Source organism: Enhydra lutris, unplaced genomic scaffold (genome assembly GCF_002288905.1).
Source record: "Enhydra lutris kenyoni isolate GAN:26980312 unplaced genomic scaffold, ASM228890v2 scaffoldscaffold8, whole genome shotgun sequence".
Lineage (NCBI taxonomy): Eukaryota > Metazoa > Chordata > Mammalia > Carnivora > Mustelidae > Enhydra > Enhydra lutris.
This window is the reverse complement of record NW_019154092.1, coordinates 1,053,772-1,073,768: the sequence shown is the minus strand read 5'-3', so window position 1 is coordinate 1,073,768 and position 19,997 is coordinate 1,053,772. Positions and strand designations below refer to the sequence as shown.

The 19,997-nt window shown below is 58.8% G+C and overlaps 1 protein-coding gene across 1 annotated transcript in view; it reads left to right on the top strand.

Annotated features, from left to right (window-relative positions):
- Window positions 1-19,997, top strand: part of LOC111142371 (calcineurin binding protein 1) — a 136,341-nt gene that overhangs the window by 99,367 nt on the left and 16,977 nt on the right.

The window sequence follows — 19,997 nt, the reverse complement described above, 5'->3', positions numbered from 1 at the left end:
GGCTAGATGGGGAAGGATCGTGAGGAGGTGGGGACAGGGGTGGGTTTGTTCCAGCCATATGTAAGTAAGTCCCATCACCTTTGGCCTCCCTTTTGGAACCTCACCTGCTGTCATTGTCCCTCCAGCCCACAGGCCTTTGGCTTCAGTGCCTTCATCATCCTTTGAAAACATACCGGTTGAGGGCCATTTTGCAGTAGGGGCTTCCCTCTGTGGTCCCCTCGCAGTCTTTTCCATACACAGGGTCACTGCCCAGCCCAGCCTTCCCAAGCCTACCCTGTGTCCTCTTGACCCACCCCTACCCCCTGCCACCCCCATCCCTGCCCAGCCCTGCCTAGGCTGGTCTCCTCCAGCAAGTCTCAGGACCTGCCTTAGCCACACCACTGCAGTCACTTTTGTTCACGTGCTCTTTGAGACCCTCAGGCCTGAATAAAACCCCTACCCCTCCTAGGGCTGATACCCCAGAATCTGGGAGCGGGGGAGCTGACAGTGGGAGAAAGGCAGAGGAGGTGACATTGGAGGAGGTGCTTGCTCGGCGGCCTTCCGAGCAGAGGGAGGTGTGAGCCAGCGTGGGCATCAGGCAGGTGCTGTGTGCCAGCAGAGGGCCAGGCTGGGCCAGGTGCAGAGTGCAGACTTCTTCCTAGGGCAGAGGGACTGGGGCACCAGATCTTTAAGCCATCACACTTGCTGACACGATGTACCAGAGGGGCTAGGCTGGGGCAGGCGCACAGCGCTGCCAACCTGCTACTTTTGGGGACTCCACTACACATGACAGCTCATGGAATCCTTGCAACCCATGAGATGTAGGTAGTGCCATTATCCTGTCTTTACAGATGGGGACACTGAGGCTTGGTTACCCAGCAAGCCCACCCCTGAGCCAAGACCCAGGCAGTGGGAATGGCAGCTAGTAGATGGGCCCTAGAGACAGGCAGAGGAAGGACACAGGGCTCCCTCAGACCAGTGGCATGATGGGCAGGGCCACGAGGACAGGAAGCATGATGGTGCAGGGGCCGGTGTGGGTAGGTTGGAGCTCAGCTCTGCTCTTGCATACCAGGTCCCCTGTCCCACACGCTTCTGCCCGGTGTGGTGAGACCTGTGTCTGCACGTGTGCATGTGGGACTCCCGGACACCACCGAGGGGCCCCTGCTCATCATCCCAGTACTTCCTGCGCACCCATGTCATCTGATTCTCGGAAGAAATTATCTGGGAATTCACTGTGGCTTTCCTCTTCCCCCATGGTACCGAGTCCCCCCGGTGGCTGTGAATAGCCCACCTGGCCAGTGAGGAATGGGATCAGGCTCTGCTCCTGGCCCTGCCCTTGGCAGAGGTGACTATGGCAGGTGTCCTGCTCCCCCTGCCCCGCCCCAGCACATTAAGATGTGTGGAGCCACACAGCAGCACCGTCATCAGGGTTAAAGGAAATCCAGTCACATCACAGTGGGAATTAGAGAACAGAAAAGAAGGGAAAAGTTTAAATTGGGGAAATCTGAGCTCCTTGGCTGTAGTAGAAATTGCTGCAGTGGTGCTATTTTTAGCATTGTTGAGATGATCTATTGGCCAGTTGCAAAAGTAAACAAAAGATTCACTTCAAGTTCTCCAGGGAAAAAAGGTCCAGTTTTCAAGAGTCTTAAAAAGGTTAGCAAACTTGTGTGGCTTCTTAGCTTATCCCCGGTTCCTCCTTCCTTCCCATGTCCTGGGCTCTGCAGGCTCTGTTGAATTTCACAGCTTCCAGCTTGCTGGGCCCAGGATCAGGCTGGAACAGCCTGGAACAGGTGCTGTAGGCCTTCCTGTCCACATCCCTGTCTCCCTGTCTGTGAGAACCACATGAGCCCAGGAGGTGGCTGACTGGGGGAGGGGGGCGGTGGGGTTCCCACCTGAGAAGCTGCAGAGTGTCCTGGCCCAAGGCCACAGGACACCCAGGCCCCTATCCTGACAGGACCACAGCACAGTCCTCAGTCCCTGCCCAAGCCCAGCCACCGTCATTCACAGATAGAATTCTTTAAAGATTTTTATTTATTTACTTACTTGACAGAGAGAGAGAGAGAGATCACAAGTAGGCAGAGGGGCAGGCAGAGAGGCAGGCAGAGAGGCAGGCAGAGAGAGAGGGGGAAGCAGGCTCCCTGCTGAGCAGAGAGCCCGATGTGAACCTTGATCCCAGGATCCTGAGATCATAACCTGAGCCCACGGCAGAGGCTTAACCCACTGAGCCACCCAGGCGCTCCACACATCTAGAATTCTTAAAAAACCACCAACAATCAAATGTAAACAGCCTTTAGATGGTCATTCCCCAGTGCGCAGTCTTTTCTGGCCATTGGAGACCTTTTCCATCCCTGGATACAGATCCACAGTTGTGGCAGTGCCAGAATGTTCGGCCGGAGGGAGAGGATAAGTTTTAGCCCTTGGCATTCGTGATCCCGCACACTGTGCCAGTCCTGCAAGGGGTTGCAGAGACCCCTGCAGGTGGCACAGCTGTGACTTGCCCTGGGCCACACAGCCAGCAAGTGGCAGAGCCCAGATGAGAGCCCAGGCCTGGGACCCACATCCTGTGGACCAGCTTCCATGCCGGAGTTTCTGGCCAGCCCAGGGGGCCAACGCGGATTGTGTACATATCCAGCACTGACCTCAGCCCACAGCCCTCTCCACCCAGCCACTGGGGGTGATCCGTCAGGAGCTTGCTGTTTAACATTCCTGAAGAACATTTTCCAGCGTAGACTTCTTTTCCCACTGCATGCTAGTTTTTAGAGGCTTGCTCTTGGATACATGTCCCTGCTGTATCATTCTGGGGCACTGCACATAGCCGTCTCAGCTCAGGCAGGGAGCTCTGGGCTTTACCCGCCTGGGATGCGGTCCTAGGCCCAGGCACACCATCTGGAGGGGCAGCACCGTGGTGCCAAAGGCAGCAGTGGGAGGCACACTGCTAGGAGGAGGCCAGAGCCTTGGCAAGGCTTTGGAAAGCGGAACAGGGCAGGTGGCCCACTGGGACCAAGGACCTGAGGATGGCTGGGAGCGAGGGGAGAGCCTGAGGGAGGTCTCTGGCTGCTAAGGTTGTAGGCTCCCTGCCGCAGTGCCAGGAAGAAGAGGGGGCTTGCTGGCAGGCCCTCCCTGTGCCCCCATCCCCAGGCTGCACTGTGGCCAATCAGTGGGTATGGCCCAGTGGAAAGCTAAAAGGTGGGAAAGATTGCCAGTGAGTGGGCCTCTTCCATGGAGGGGAGGGAGGCCACAGGGCTTGCTTCCATGGGTGCAGGGAATCTCCTTCATTATTCCTCCCTTCAACCCCATGATCCCCATCTCATGATGAGCAAGCTGAGGCTAAGAACAATGGCAGCGCAGGCACAGCATCACTCAGTCCAGAAGGAGCAAAGCTGGGATTTCCACCCCAAAGCGCCTGGCCTCAGAGAGCTCAGACCGCTCCCCGCCCACCCTCCTGGCCCCCCTTCCTACCAGCCCACCCACACCCAGCCTGCACCCAGCCTGGCAAGGTTTGAGGTAAGAGCCCATGCTGATGGCCATGGTGCCCAGGGCAGACAGGAGGGGCCCTGCAGTAGTGACCATCCACCTCTGCCCCAGGCTTTATCCCACTTGCCAGGCTCCGACCAGCTGGCCCCATCCAAACCCTGCAGGGAGGAGGGGTGCTGCATTACCGTTTGTACATGAGGAACCTGAGGTGGCAAGCCCCAGGCTCCTGAGCCAGGGAGTGGTGGGATAGTGGCTCTGCTTCCTGCCACGGTGCTGCCCCTGTGGGCTGGTGGGCATACCTGCTGACTGAGTCAGGATGTGGAAGTACCTTATCCTCTACAGGGTGGCATGTGACCCCTCAGACTCCATCTCTGAGATGGGAGGTGGGATGTCCAGCCCCTGATACTTGAGAGCCTTGTGGTCGCAGCCCTGTGTTGAGGTGGCTATAGGCCACATATCTGAGCCCCAAGAAGTAGCCCTGTGCAGCCTAGATGGGGCCTTTTCTGGGCCTGCTCCCTACCAGAGCCTGTTACCGCCCCATCCTGGGTAGGTAGACAGGGGCCGCAGGGCATGGGAGAGACCCACCCTGCCCTGCCTGGTCCTCCCTGCAGCAGCGGTCATGGGTGGGCTGTTGGCAGCATGTAGCGTTCCTATTCTGCTTCCCCCAAATCCACCTGGGTGATAAAAAGAGGAAGCAGTAGCATCTCACCCCCCACCAGGGAGGATTCTAGATGTGGGACGTGGCAGGCATGGAGAGCAGTTGAGGGTCCCAAAGGGGTTTCGAAACAGGGGTTGGGACAGGAGGGAGGGCAGGTTGTATTTGCTGGCCTTTGCCTGCCGTCCCCAGAGCTGTGCCCATGACTGCTGCCCATTTTCCTCCCCTTCCTTGCCAAGGCTCCCCTTCCTTGTCCCTCCAGACAGATCATTGGTACCTTTAGGGGAGCTTAGGGGTGCAGGGTGAGCTGCCCACAGCCTTTGACTACTCTGAGGCACCCTAAGCTAGGGTGGAAGCTAGGAGGATGGGCATTGGCCACAGGAGCCCAAGTGAGGGGCCCAGACAGTCCCTCCTATGGCTCAGAGATGCTCCCCTACAAGAGCATGCTGATGGCAAGCCCACCAGGTTTTGCTTGTGATGGATTCTTGTGAGATGGGGCTGCCCCCCCACCCAGGTTGCCTCAGGTCCTGTCTGTAGGTCACGCTCTGGCCCCATGTCTCCCATCTTTTACTGTGGGTAATGGTGGGCTTGCCTTGTACAGGGGTTCTCTTAGCCAGGAGCCTCTGTGGTTGTGGCTGGGGCCTGTGGATGGAGGTTGGGGCCGGAGCGAGGCTGGGATGGGGATACTGCATGTCTGGTCCACACATCTTCTCACCCTACTCCAGGCAAGGTGAAGGCTGCTGCCCTGCCCTCAGAGTCTAGTTTTGCTGTGACTTCCTATTCCTGGTCCCTGCTGACCTCAGTTTCCCCATTTCCAGAGGTGGGCCAGTGGATGAGAGCAATGGTTTTCCAGCCCATTTTCCAAAGGAACGCTTTCCCACACACCTCGCTGGGAGACATGAAAAGGCAGCCTCTCCAGCAGACAGGAAGGGCTGGGTGCCACCTGCTCCGGCCACACTCCCGCCCTGTCCAGGTTCCTGGGAAGGAGGGCCAGGAGACCTGGAGAAGGCTGCCGGGTCTCTGCCCTGCCACCATTCTGCCAATCCAGACAAGGCTTCCTAAGCTCTGTGGCCAGGCCTCCTTTCTGGGGTGGCTTCAGTCTGGGAATTTGTCTCCTCCTCCTCCAGCCCCCCTTTTCCACTTTTCCTCTTTGGAAAGTTTGACCAAGTTGCTTCTGAGAGAGCAGCATTGGGTTGAAAATCTAAACCAGAACTCTAGCTCCAAGAGTCCCTGCCTGGTTTCCATGGTGATTGGCTGTGGGCACCAGTGCCCCTGAGGGCAGAGCAAGGACTCCCTCACAAGGGCAGGCCCAGGCTCTGCTCCATGGTTGCTCCAGCCATACACCTGAGTGACTCCAGACAAGCTAGTCAGATTTTGTAAGGGTTAGTTTCTTTATCTGCAGAGTGGGGTTGATTAGACCTACCTCGGGGTTATAAGAGTACAGCCTGCCATGTGCCATGAAGATATTGTGCCCAGGAGAGGGTCCTGGAGGGTCCCTGCAGGAGAAGGAGGGAGCTGGGGGAAGGCACCCGGATGACATAAGGCACATAGGTGACTGGGCTCACTAGGGCCAGTGGAAGGAAGAGAAGGTGACATGGATCAAAGCCACCTGGGAAGGCCTTGGAAGTACAGGAATTTAGTTGGTTAAAAACAATTTAAATGCTGATCTCTAAATATGCATAAAAAGTCTAAAATTAGGGTATGTCAGAGCCGGTAGAACTTCCCCTTGAACTCCCCCCTTGAATTCCAGCCCATCACCTGTAGGAGCACAGAATTGCAGATTCCATCCAGCCACACCCCACTCCTCCAACTCCCCATGTAGGACAAATACTAGTAGGGGCCAACTCTGGGGTACAGGGAAGGCCCACCCAACACTGGTCCCAGGGAACCCCAGGCAGCAGGGGCATCTCTTGGGACCTGGCCACCTCAGCCCCCTCAGGTCAGTGCAGGGCTTTAGTCCCAGAGAGAGACCCGCCTGGACCTACTTGGAGGAAGGTGGGGAACTTTGGGCTCCAGGCCATGCTTTGGCTTAGGCTCCAGCCCGGGCTCCTCACAGGTGGGAAGTGAACCTGGCTCTGCCACAGGGGCAGAGGCATGTGAAACCCAGTGAGGTGGTGCTATGGGAGGCCTCTGAAATGGGAGGCTGGCCCCAAGGGCTGGGGGTGAGGAGCCCTCCCCTGGGTGACAGGAGTCCGCTACCCTCTGTAGCTTCACTTCTCTATGAGGTTGGATGTCAGTGCTTGGCCTGTGCACCCTGATTGTACTACTCTGTGAGTCTTGAGGTGCTGTGGGTACAGGGCAGGTGTACCTACCAGCCTCAGCAGGTGGCGGGATAGGGGGGCAGGTAGTCAGGAACACTCCTGGGGGAGTTGGCCAGATTGTCAAACCAGGAAGAAGGTGTTCCAGGAGAGGGAACCAGGAGAGGCTATGTGGGGTGTGAGGAGGATCACGGCTCAGGGCAGGAGTGGTGGAGAAGGTAGATTGGGTCAGCCCTGTGTTTGTGGTCAGCAGGCTGGCTCTGCCCCATGGCAGTGGGGCACCCACCTCAGGGTTTCCTGGTGGTAGTGCCATGGTCGAGTGGGGAGCTCTTAGAGCTGTGGGCTATGTAGCTTGGAAGGAAGGCCTGGAGAAGGAAATGGGGGCTAGAGAGCTGAGGGAGAATGTGGGGGCTGGGCCAAAAAGAGCCCTGCAGAGGGTCAGAGGGAAATCTGGGGGAGGGTAGGTTCTGGCCACAGAGGAATAAGACCCATGTACCCCGTAGTCGGTGTGGCTCGGCTCACAGAACAGTGCTGTGTTCAGGCTTTGACCTGCGGTGGGCCAGCAGGAGCATCCTGTCTATGTGGGAGCCACTCTGAAAGGGCAACCCCACTGCTAGGGGATGGAACCCAGTCGCATCCCTTCACAGCATGGGTGGAAGGTCCCAGTGCTGTCACAGAGGTTGCACATTACTCCAGAGAGGGGAGGGGTACTGTGCCTGGGTTGCGTCTTCTGGTCATATCTCAAATGTGTTCTGCTTCGGGGGCACCTCTGTGGACTGTGGACTGAGCTGTGCTCTGCAGGGAGAGTCTGGACGAGTTTGTTCCCCTTCTGATGCTGTTTATGAGACTTGAAGGGTTTCTGCCTGTGGCTATTGTGGGGCAGGAGAAAGTGGTGGGCCTGCTTGGGAACCCACATACCCACAGAGGTGCCAGCTTTGCCTAGGACTTAGCTTCTGTCTTGCGGTTGATGTCATCTCACCCCTGTCCACTGTTCAGCTCCACCTCTCCCTGCCTGAGGATCCTGTGGGGACCATCCAGGGAAGAAACCTGGGCTGGGCCACAGCTACTGTAGCCACTCGTGCCTTGAACCTGGCCCTACTGAGGTTCCTATCACTCCCCTTCACTTAGCAGCCCACCATCTGCCTCCCCTGCCCCAGACCTCCCCAGCCCACGAAGGCCATTTATTAGGAACCTGGGGTCAGACGATAGCTAGAGTGCCCTAATTTTCTCAGTGTGCATGTCAGACATGGCTTTTCTCAGATGCAGGCTTCCCTCCTGAGATGAAGCGGAAGTAGCTCAGCAGTCCTCCAAAGAGTGGGCGATTCTAGAAACCTGGACAGAGCTCTCATTCCCAGCCCTGACATGGGGGTGGGCTCAGAGGAGCCCATTGTAAGCGTCTTCTCACTCCAAGGAGGCTCTCATGGTCCCTATCAATCATGCCCCAAGACTCAGCTTGCCCTGAGAAACCTGCTGGCCTCCCTTTTCTACCCTGCCTGTGACCCTTTTCTCTCCACAGAGGCCCCTGCACATGGTCCCTGTTGGCTATCCCTGCTGTCACAGGCCCCCCACCTGTCTCTCCTTCTCTGTTCTTTTCCCCTGTGGGGGGAGATCCCTGTCCAACAGCACCCAGCCCGGATGCCACTGTGTCTTCCCCAGGAAGCTGCATAGTCCCTTTGTCTCGTTCTTGTTTCTCTCTCTGTGGCCACCTCTGCTCTTGATCCCCAAACTGGCTGGGCTGGAAGTGCCAGGTGATCTGAGTTGATGTGGATTGTGGCTGCGTTGGTCCCTGCCCATGAGAGCCTTGGTGTCTGCATCTGCCTCGTGGTGACTGGGAATGTGGACATGGCATTCCCTTCTGGGTAAGGCAGTGGCAGGAATATGTGTACGCCAGAGGCTCACGTGCTGGTCCCTGCGGTGCCACACATGGCACGGGTGCAGCTCTCTGTTGAGGCAGACGCAGCCATAGCCTGAGGGACAGGGATCCTTGTGTCGCACCCTGCCCACCATAGCTGCACTGTTTCCCTGGGCATGTCATTTCCCTGTGTCCTCACTGATGGTCATACAGGCAAAACAGCTGGGATTCACTCTTGCAGCCGTAGAGCACAGTCTAAAGAATTTCTGAGTACCAGAAGCTCTAGCATATGAGAATGAAGTGGGGTTGTAGTTGGGGGTCTGTATACCTGCAGAGGAGAGGCACGTTTCACTATCTTAGCTATCAGGGAAGAGAGAGGAAGCTGGCTGGCATGGGACTGTGAGGCCCAGCGTTCTGAGGCTAGCGTGTACTTGGCCGAGAGGCTGCCCAGGCACACACAGAGCCAGTGTCCTGCAGCAGGGAGGCAGGTGAGCAGCAGGAAGGCTTGTGCCTCCAAACTAGTTGGCAGCTCAGAACTCCCAAGGCTGAGGATTGTGACTGTTGACTTCAAGGAGAATTCCTGCCACCTAAAGGCAGCCCTGGACCTAGCCAAGGAGGAAGATGAGGTTAGGTCAAGTGGGGACTAAGGTAACAGCAGAAGAGAACCAGGAGTGACCTGCAGGTCTGTGTTGGCTCAGGTCTTGAGAAGGGATGGTCACAGGGGGCCACTAAGGCCGCATGGTCCCCTGGGCAGCTCAGCCAGCAGTGCCTGGGGCAGCAGCCAAGCTCTAGGATCTAACTGGCTTCATTAGGTCAGGAACCCACCTCTGCTGGGGGCTGCTTACCCTCACTGGCACATGAGCCAAAGGCCAAGCGTCTATTTCTAAGGAAGGCTGTGGTTACTACTCCAGCGGGCTGCACTACACCAGTGACCAGAAAGTGTCCAGAAAAGGGTGAACAGTGCCCCATCTGCCCTCTCTGCTGGTAACCCCCCAGGGTGAGGACATGCTGAGGCAGAGGCTTGGGGACATACACACATGCACCTGTTAGTCTCAGTTCCACACCCAGGTACACGGCATGTCTTCCTGTCTACTAAGTAGCACAGGTCACAGCATCTGCCCGCAGGCCCGTGTTCATCCTTCTCTGTGGCTCCTCACTCAACACTGACACCTGGGGACAGTTCACACTCTGCCCTCTGACCCTGCTCACCCTCCTTCTCACCTTGCATGTTCCTGGTAAGGACTGCTCATCCAGACAAGGCCACAGTCATTCAGTTTCGCTTTCTCTAGTTCCTCTGGCTTTGCTGATCATCCCTGGGCTCCTGGAGAGCCCGCTCAGCTTTCTCTCTCTGCAGCCACCCATGGGAGCACACGTGCTTCGGGGGAGGCCAGGCCCCTATCCTAACTAAGGGCAGCGAGCAGTTGGCATTCTAGAAATGGCTGTGGTGTAGACAATAAATGTGGCCAGACAGCACCATGTGGGCAGGGGAGCCAGATAGGGGCTGCAAAGAGGAATGTTGGCCACCCAACTTCCCAACATGAAAATGGGTGAAGTCCTGGCTCCCCACCTCCCCACTGGCTGCCAGAGGCTGCTGGGTGGACAGAAGCTGGGGACGTGATGGGTCAGCACTTCTTTTTTTTTTTTTTTTTTTTTTAAGATTTTATTTATTTATTTGACAGACAGAGATCACAAGTAGTCAGAGAGGCAGACAGAGAGAGAGAGGGGAGGAAGCAGGCTCCCTGCAGAGGAGAGAGCCCGATGTAGGGCTCGATCCCAGGACCCTGGGATTATGACCTGAGCCAAAGGCAGAGGCTTTAACCCACTGAGCCACCCAGGCGCCCCGGGTCAGCACTTCTTAGAGTTGGCCCTTAACCAGGGGCCTCGGGCCAGGGGTGCAGAGATGGCCCTCAGGGCGACCTACCTATTGCCCTTGCCACCGTTGTCCTCTCCATGGTGACCCACCCATCCTGGAGCTGGACTGGTAAAACCCCTGTAGGACCAGGCAATGTCCTTGGGACTTTTGTTTTCTTATGATCAATTGTTGAAGTTTGCTTTGGAGATTTAAGGTCAGACATCCCTTGGAAAGGCAGTGGGACACTCTGATGGCATGAGGGTCCTCCTGGCCCAAGGCTGAGGAGGCTTGGGCCTGCGTGCAACCCAGGGCCAGCACATCCACTTCCAACATCGCTCTTTCTCCATGGACAGGCAGAAGCATGCCCTTTGACATCCAGACAGATGGCAGGGGCATCCTGATCCGCAGGGCTGACCCAGAGCAGGGAGTCCACAGGTTAGACCCTGCTTGCTGAGGCTCCTGCTGGACTCTAGGTGAGCATGGTCAGGGTGGCCAAGGTTTCAGGGGTGGCCCTGAGGTGGATGAGCTGCCATCCTTCCTGGACAGCAGTTAGAGGCCTGTGTACTGCATTCCCTGTCTCAGCACTCTCATGTGAAGCCCCAGGGGGCTTCCAGTGTGCCCAGAAAGGCTTCCTCCCGAGGGCTCGGGGAGAGTGATTGCCCCCTCCTGGTTCTGGGCCTTAGTGCTATGGTCTGACAAGCTAGAGATGTCAATGCCCATCTCACGGGGCTCTGGAGAGGGCTTGCATAAACCAGGGCTTGGGGTGCTGTGTACTGTGAGGTCCCCGGGGGAGGGCCAAGGAAGCTGGAGACCACTGGCAGCACACATTGTCCCAGGCTAGTCTCTCTCCAGAGACTTTGCTGGGCAGGGGCCTGGCACAGAGCCCCTGAGCTCCCCTCACCTGCTACAGGCCTCCCTCCTACTATGACAGCTAAGACCGTGGGACCCCAGGCTGCCTCAGCCCACCCTGGGCCTCAGGTGTGTCATGAGAGCACCACAGGGGCTGGTTTCCAGAGAACTACATACTCAACACAGCTTCTTCCTGGCCTAGGTGTGATGAGCACATGTTCTCAGCCTCCTTTGGTCTGACTTTATCTTACAGGAAGTGGATAAGGTATGAAGTGAGGTCATGAGCTGTGCAAGGCACAAGTGTCACTTGTCTGCCCCAGCCTTCCGTACAGCCAGGAGGAGTCATCCAGCTCTGAAGCCAGCCAGACCTGGGAGCGGGTCCTGGCCATACTGACCTTACTGCTGTGTGACTCTGAACCAGTGCCCAACCTCTCTGAACCTGTCCCCACATGTGAGTGTCAAATGATGATATGCATGTAGATGGCAAGGGGCTGTAGTGACTTGAGCACTGTGTGGATTTAGAACTCCTTTGAGTCTGGACCTATGGCGAGCACTCAGTCAGGAGACCCTTGTCCTCACATAACCCTGGGATGGCTTGTGCTCATGCTTGTTTTCCTGCAAGTGGATGACCTCTAGAACCACGGCCTGGTTCTTCCAGTGCCTGGCGGGGAGTAGTGGTCCTCCAGGGGGCAGGGAGGGAAGACAGAGTGTGTGACATCCCCTTGGCTAAAGGGGTAGGTCAGACCCAAGCCCATTTGGACTAAGGGCATCTGGCAGGGGCACATAGCAAGACTGGGAACACTAGCGGGCATGAACTAGCTTGAGTGTAGTATAGGTGGAAACAAGTTGGCTCAGGGAGATGGCACCAGAACAAGTGTCACCAGGACAGGGGCCAGGTGGATCTGAGGTCACTGGGTGTGTGGGAAAGGAGGAGGAAGCAAGGCAGTCCTGGCATTGAGGTGGTGAGAGAGAAGTTTGGGGGGCAGTGGTGGGGGTGCCAGGGCTTGGTGCACCAGTTCTCTGTCCACTGTCCCTGTCTTTGCTGGGCCTCTCCTCACCTGGGAAGGGAGGAGCTGCTGGTAGTTGGCGGACAGTCCTGGAGCCATGTGCCCCACAGTGCTGTGCGCACACCGGAGCTATGGGTGCTAGGGGCAGGGTGTTACGTTCCTGGGTGAGGCTCTTCCCTCTAAGTCCATTCCTTATCTGTAGAAGGAGCACAGTCCCCCTTCCAGGCTATCCTGCGCTGAGAGGGAGAGGTGCTACTGCCCTTCTTGGAATAGAGTCTGATAGGAGGTCCTGAGCCCACCCTGGCCACTCCCACTGCCTTGACCCAGGGCCTTCTCCAGGCTCAGCCTCACAGCCCAACTGAAAAAGGAAGCCCCTACCAGCTATAAAGCCCACAGGGGGACTGCCATGCCATCTTTGTTCTGCCCTTCCCCCTGAGGATGTTAGTGGGAAAGTCTTTACTCCACCTCCCACTGCCCCATTGGATCAGCTAGGACAGCTCAGTGTAGCTGCGTGTCCCCACACACCCACTCCTCTGCCCTCCACAGGGCCTTCGCCTGGCACAACTCCAGGGGGCACTATTCACATAGCTACCGCGTGCAGGGTGAGGACTGCCATGGCCCCCCGCACTCCCTGCCGCCCCTACATCGCTTGGTCTGGCGCCTTTGGGACCCACAGCCTCCCGCGGTGAGGGCTGCACCCCTCGCCGGGTGCGCAGCCCACCACCACCGGCGCCCACCAGGCCAGGGAACCTGCGAGGATTGGCCGGCAAGTCAGTTGCGCTACTGGGCCCGCTTCCAGGCCGAGCGAGGGAGCGAGTGCCCGCGCCCCGTCCGGCTCTGCCCGCCCCGCCCCGGCCCGCCGCGAACGAACGAGCCTCCGCGGCCATGGCCCGACGCCCGCCCTAGCTCATCTGCACAGATGCCACGGCGGAGCCGGCGGGTAGGAACTTGACCGGGGCTGGGGGGCGGGGGCCTGGGCCGCGACCGCCTCTCCTCCTCTGCCTGCCGGCTCCCCGCTTTCCAAAGCTTTTGCCCAGCCCTCCCCCGGTCGGCTCGGGGTACCACCCCCGCCCCGGCCCCCTGCCCGCCAGGCACAGCAGGAAGCCCGCGGGCCGTGGTTTCCCGGGCGCCGCAGCGGAGGAAGTCGGCCGGCGGCGGGGCCGCGGCGCCCCCATGCCCCCGGGCCGGCGCCCTGCACAGCGTCAGGTGGGCGGCCGGGTGGGCCGGGCGGCGGCGCGCGGGGGCGGGCAGCGGGCACCAGCAGAGCCCGCACCCGCACCCGCGCCACCGGGGGAGAAGCCAGCGCAACGAGCCCCGGGCGAGTCCAGCCCGACCCAGCCCGGGGCCGCGAGCCAGGGCGCGGGGGTGTGCGCTGCGCTGTGCCGCGCGAAAGCGAAAGCCAAAGCCGCTCTCCCGCCGCCGGCCCGAGCAACTTCGCGGCGGGCGGCGCCGAGGAGGAGCAGCGCGGGCCGCTCCCGGGGATGGTGAGCGGGCTGGCCGGGTGGGCAGCGGCGACCGGGCGCGGTGCTTCCCCAGCTATAAATAGCTGCTGTGCGGGGGTGGGAGGCTGGAGCCAGCGGTTTGTGAGCGCCTGCCTAGCCTGCTCGGAGCCCGGAGATGGGCCAGGACCTTGCCCCACGGCAGAGTGGAAGGGAGGGTGCAGAGGGGCGCGGGGCGGGGGCATGGGACGGGGGTGTGGGGGGGCGCGAGGGGGGTTGCGGTACACGCAGACGGGGCCGTGGTGGAGTTGCGGACTGCCCCCCCCCCACGCACTTAGTTGTTTGTCGTTTCTGGTTTTCCGCGGGAGGCGGGGTGGGGGGTGGGGGGTGGGGGTGGGGGGTGGGAGGGAGGGGCAGCCAGCAGTTCTGGGGACCCAGTGTGCGACGTCTATTTGGTAAAAGAGGCTGGAAGCAGGCGGGCGCCAGCTGCAGGCAAATTGCAGGCTTCCCCAAACCCTGCCTGTGCTGGGGACTCATTACCTGTGGATGGCGCGGGGAATCCCTTGCCCTCGGGAGCCCCCGCCAGGACCGCTGCTTGGGTGGAGGGTGACGGCGCCCCTGGCGGTTTCTGTACAACCCTGCGGCCAGAGAGGCGGGCCCTGGTGGGTTTGCAGTGGAAGCTGCAGGACTTCCTGCCCCCGTGGTGTTCAACCTAGCCTGCCCCTGGCTGTGCCACCAACCTTAGGCCTGGAGCAGGACAGTGGCTCCAAGTGCTGTGGGAGGGGCAGGGCCCTGCGCTTTTCTGGGCATTGGGAAGATGGGACGTCTTGGCCCCCCAAGGCCTCAAGACTGCAGAGGAGGGTGGCTCCTGCAGGCGATGGAGCTGTGTGGGCCAGCTGTGGGAAGGGCACTGCATTTGCCAGCCTGGCACTGTGATGTTCGCCTTACTTGGGGACAGGCGGGGTGCAGTGGGAAGAGCAGAACAGTCTGAGTTTTGCCATAGTTTCAGCTCCCTGCTGGCCGTGTGCCCTGAGACAAGTCTCTCCCCATGAGCTCTAAATTAATATCCCATGTTAGAGAAGCTGGACAGGCACCCTGTCAGTACCGTTGGCCCCTGGGGCTCACAGCCACCAAGTGCAGCCCTGCACACCCTCTCCAAGTAGTCTTGCTGTTTGGGAGGACCATATGGATTTGCCTGCGACAGGTGTCTCCCTAAGACTTTGGAGGATGCTGGTATTCTCCCCAAGGCTGCTCCTAACCTGAGGGCCAAGGGTCCAGATTCTGTCCTGGCTCTGGATGGGGTCAGTAAGGCTGCCTTACTGAGGCTAGACTGTGGAAAGTGTTTATGCTTCTCTGGGGGGAGAGGCCTAATCTACCCCAGCACCTCTCCCTACTGAGGGGCTCTCTTGCTCCCTTCAGCTCATCACCTGCATGGAAGCAGCATGCTCCCACGGCCCCATGCCCACTGCTCCTGGGAATGGGATGCCAGCAGGCTGCCCGCCCTCGCCTGTTTGGAGCTCTGAGTCACCACTGCACCCATGCCAGGTGCGGGGGGGGTGCAGGAATCCCTCTGCCAGGGGAGCGGGTTCTCCCTTGGGTGCTCACAGCACTGTGTTTTCTGCGAACAGGAAATGTTGGAGCTAAGCAGCCCTGGGAGGCCTGTTCATCTGTCGTACTGTGGCACACGGAGCTAGCTGGGGACCGGGAAGGCCTGGGATGATGGACTGCCCCCCCAACACGCACCCCCTGTCATAGGTCAGCATCTAGGCCCTGCTCCTGCTGCTGCAGCATACCCACTCTTTTGTCCCCTTTGGGGGATCCAGTCCAAGGAGAAGGAGAAAAGATCTATGGGGAAAGCTGTTTAGCCAATATGGTTCATAGTAATTCTAAGGACTCAGCCCCAGGTGCCCACCAGGAGGGGACTGGTTGGGTACACCTGTGGGGTAATGCACTGTGGTCATTTTAAACGACAGGAGTTTTGATGATAGAAAAAAAAAATACCTGTGCTCTGTTTACCGAGTTAAAATTTAAGATAAAAATTGCAAGCTCAAAAACAAAACAATTCCACATTCCTTTGTTCTCCTGCTCAGGATACTCTGGGTGATAAGGTCAGCTCTAGGGGATTGCCCATTTTCTCCCGCTTGACAGAGGCGGCTCCTCTGGCCCGTTCTCCTTCCTGGCTTTTCTCTGGCTTTCCCTGAGCATCCCCTCCCCTTATTCCCTCCCTCCTTATTCTCCCAGCCCATTACTCCTTATACCAGCCATTCCTTCTCTCCCCTCACCCTGGATATGTGTGTGTCTGTCTTTCCTACTTGCAGGGACCCCCTCTGGGGGTGTGCCTTACCCATCCATGAGACTCCTGGTTCCTGGGATGCACTTGGCTTTCTGTGCAGTTCCCAGGCCGATCTACCCTGGGAGACCCAAGGCCGCTCTGGAGCAACCTTGAGTTGGGCCTCCCCAGCACCCAAAGGGGATTCACCTGGGGCATAAACTCTCTAGAGCCTGTCCAGGCCTTGGTTCATGCTGGGGACTCACTCAGAGGCACTTTAGAGCTGCACCGAGGTTGAGGGGACTTGGAGGCCAGGGTTTGTGGCTTTGCCCTGAAACATTCCTTTCCTGGAGGCCGCTTGGGCAGGCCCAGTGGCCCCACGTCCCGTCTGCCTAGCTTGACTCTCATGTGGGAGGCCTTCCCTTCCCCCCAGGATCTGTTCCAGGGGCCTGAGGAGCTGGTGAGCAAGAGAGACACAGCTGTTCCTGCCCAGTGCTCGGCAGCTCAGAGTCCGGGAGGCCATGATGGGGCAGGCGAGGATTTGGGTGCTTGGGACTGGCTGCTAATCTCCAGAGCTAGCCTGTATAAGCATCCTGTGAGAAGCCCCTGGTCACGTAGGGGAGGCCTAAGAAGGCCCCAGGCAGCATACCCACTCTTTTGTCCCCTTTGGGGGATCCAGTCCAAGGAGAAGGAGAAAAGATCTAAAAGATCTAAGCCCCTCTGGCTGCAGCAGGCTGGTGTGAACTGGAGAAGATCCAGACAGCCAGCTGCCCACCTGTTGCCTCAACAGATTGAGCACCCCTGGGTCTCGCGCAGTACTGTTGTCATCTCACTGCCTTTCCCTGCGTAGTTTATCCCCAAGGCACAGAAGCCTGTCTCCTTTATGGCTTTTCTGGGTGCTCCCAGGGTTGGTTACTTTCTCTTCTGTCCTCCTGCTTGAGCCTTGCCAGGTGTCCTAGTTGGTCATGACCCTAGTAGTAGCAGAGTGGGGAAGGGACACCTGAGTCCTGGAGGCCATGCCCAAAGCAGGGGCTCAGGGGACTAGATTATGAAGTCTCTGAGGCACTCAGAGGTACTGGTGGAGGACACTCACTCCTCATTGCTCTGCCAGCAGGTGTCCAGTTCCAGCTTCCCCTTTCCAGGGGGGCCTTCTAGGTCTTCAAAGGCCCTGGCTCAAAACTGAAGTGATTCGGTATCAACCAAGAACTGCTTGGTTCTGTGTTTCTGTTTCTAGTCTGTAAATCACAGATCACACTGCTGACCTTTTGTACCTCTGTAAGCATTCAGAGAGAACGCAGGGAGGGAGACCTGAAGTCGGGGAGTCTAGGCCCTATGTCTGGTCCTATGCCAGGTCACCAGGTAGCTTCGGGCAGGTCGTGTGAACTCACCTTACTCCTCTGGAAAATGAGGGGTGGGTGGATTACACACTTGGACAGTCCCTGCCAGTGTGGGCATGGGAGGAATCGGAGTCTGCACCCGGTCCCCACGGCTTGAGCCTCGTCCACTCAGTGACAAGCCCATGCCCTGGTTCTGAGTGTGGCTTAATTGGAAGAGCCCGACAAGGCCACACCTCCCACCTGCCTCCTTCTCTGCTTTGGCATTTCTGGGCCCCTTGTTTCCCCAAGGGGCCTTTGCCTGTGCCCTTGGAGGGGAGGGGGCCCCGGAGAAGCTGTTACTGAAAGATGGGATCCGTGTAAGTGACAGATATATCTGGGAGCCTCAGAATGACCTGGGGTGTATTGTTGAGAATGGCCTGAACAGTGGCCTTGCACAGGACACTTGGAGCTACCGAGAGTCAGAACTGTATCTGGACCTGTGGTTTCAGGCTGCCAAGCTCAGAGTTCCTCCTAAGCCATGGCAAGTCCTGCTGGTGTGCAGGGAGCCAGGGTTCCAACAGTATGGATGGGCAAGGCCTGCCAGCCCACACTGAGGCAGGAAGGGAGGTGTGGACTGGCCTGCTGATCAGGAATCTGGGGAGAGGGGAGTCCCTGCCCCTCCAGGAAGCGGCCCCCAGACTGCAGTGTGCTGGAGACAGCATGAGCCTTGGGAATGAGCACGACCTTAGCCTGGCAGCTAGGAGCAGTACTCCATGCCAGCGGAGGCATCTGCTGTCCATCCCTGAGGGGCCACCTGCCAAGGTTTTGGTGACCAGAGGCCAAGGCCTCGTGGCCTTCCTGCCCAGGCACCAGCCTCACTCTGCTTTCCAGCCCCCTTTGGGAGTGGCCAGTGTGTTCACGGGCAAGAGTGTAGGGCGGCCCAGCAGCATCCCACCCCTTCCACCAACCCAGCTCTCAGCTCCCCTGGGGAAGTCTCCAAGGGCCCCCAACCATGAGGTCCAGCCTCCATGAACCCCCCAGGCTTGCCCCAGTGTGGGGCTCAGCTTGTGAAGCTCTGTTTCCTTAAGAGCAACAGGAGGATGCCAGAGTCTCGAGGCTACAGGGAGGGTTTGGTAACTTGTATCAAGGGCTCAGCCCAGAGTCTGGGGCTCCATGAATTATTTAGGTGGTTATAGTCTGTCTCCGTGACCTCATCTGCTAGCCAGGAGCTTAGAACCACTTGGACGCACTGGGGTGGGCACACTGGGGTCGGCTGAGCTGCTCCTGAGGAGCTGCACGTGGGTGGAGCTTCGAGCATGGTCCCATGTTCCTAAGTGCTCCGAGGCTGCTGCTGGGTGCCCCCAACGCCTCAGAGCTCTCCAAGCAGGCACCGTCCAAGCCAGGATTGCGTGTGTGCCTGCACTTTGGCAGAGGGGAGTCTTGGGGGGCAGCCAGAGCTACAGGACAGGGGGCTAGTGGGTGAGGCACAGGGGAGAAGTCGGAGGGACCCTGAGTCATACCTCCTAGGCCCCGCCCAGCACCAGTGATGCCTTCCTCCCTCGAGGGGAGCCCCATCCCAGACCCTCTTTGTGGGCTCCCTGCTGCCACTGGCTCCCACTCCTGCTCTCACCTCTCTGTGATCCTGCTTTGGCCTGCCCTTCAGCACCCCAGTGCAGGCCTCCCTCCTGCGCTTCCCAGCTGCTCCCCCTCTCAGGCACTGCAGCCTACTGCCCTCTCCTTAGGCCCCTTCTTCCTCTCCCTCAGATGCCTCCTGGCACATCCCCCGCACCCTCCCTGAGGCCCGCACACGTGGCCTTGGCTGCTGCAGGTGGGACTCTGGCTGGCACCCCTTCCTTCCATGTGCAGATGTCCCTCACCACCTGCCTGTCCCCGCCCTGGGCGCTCCCTGCTTCTCCGAGGGGCGGTAGGGGGAGGGTGCTTCGGCTTCTTCCCCTCTGTAGGGAGCGGGAAGTGTCCCACTTGTCTTGGGGCTGCGGGTACCAAGGGGGCTCTGGCTGTAGACACAGAAGCCTGGCACTGCTCAGGCAGAAGGCTGAGTTGTTGGCTTACTTGCCACCCTGCCAGCTGATGACTCTGCCTGGTGGCTCCCCACCCTCAGGCCAGCTGTCCCTGGAGGCTAGCTGCATGTCTGCAGGAACCTCCCCAGGGCTTCTGGTGTCTGTGGTTCCCTTCTGAATTTCCATGGATTCTCTGCCTGACTTGTGTGGTCTTCCATCCTTTCTGAAATAGGCAGTTATGTTATGGTTACGTGCACATATGTGGAAAGGAAATGGACGAATAGGCCACTCTTGTGTGAAAGGATCCAAACCATGGCCTGAAACACATGTACTCCTGTCTTCACAGGGTGCACCCTGGCCCTGTCCCTCCCCAGGGGTTGACCAAAAGCCCTTCAGGAGTCTGGTTCCCGGGCACAGGGTCGCTGTTCTGCCTGCAGAGGGATCACAGACGGGCCTGCGGGGCAGATGCCACTCGGACAGACTCTCCGTCCATCAGTGGCTGTGGTGGAAGGTAGCCCAGGGCGCCAGCTGTGCATTCTGGGCTTGGCTGCCATCCAGTAAGGTGGCTGGGGGCTCGCTGCCCCTCAGTGGGCCTCAGGTCCCCACCTGCACAGTGAGCAGTTTGAGCCAGCTGAGTATGTTTGAAAACGTCCATGACCGTGGAACTCTGATGCTACCAGATTTGCCCGGCTGGGAGCAGCATCCTGGAAATTGGGAACAGGGTGCAGGAGGAAGGGTAGCAGTGGGAAGGGCAGTCCCAGAAGGTGAGATGGGCAGGCCTGTGGTGCCATGGCATGATAGGGAACAGGTGGCAGGCAGACAGAAAGTGTCTTATTGAAGGTACTTCCTTGCTTCAATGAGCAGATGACAGCCCCTGCCTGCATGTGATTGCCAGTGGGTCTAGCGGTGCCCGGCCACCCCTCACAGTGCCAGGTTGGCCCACTTTGGGAGGTGACATGCTAAGTCTTCCAGAGAGGGTTTGTTTTGTTGTTGTTGTTGTTTTTAGCATGCTTACTGGCTCATTTTGGC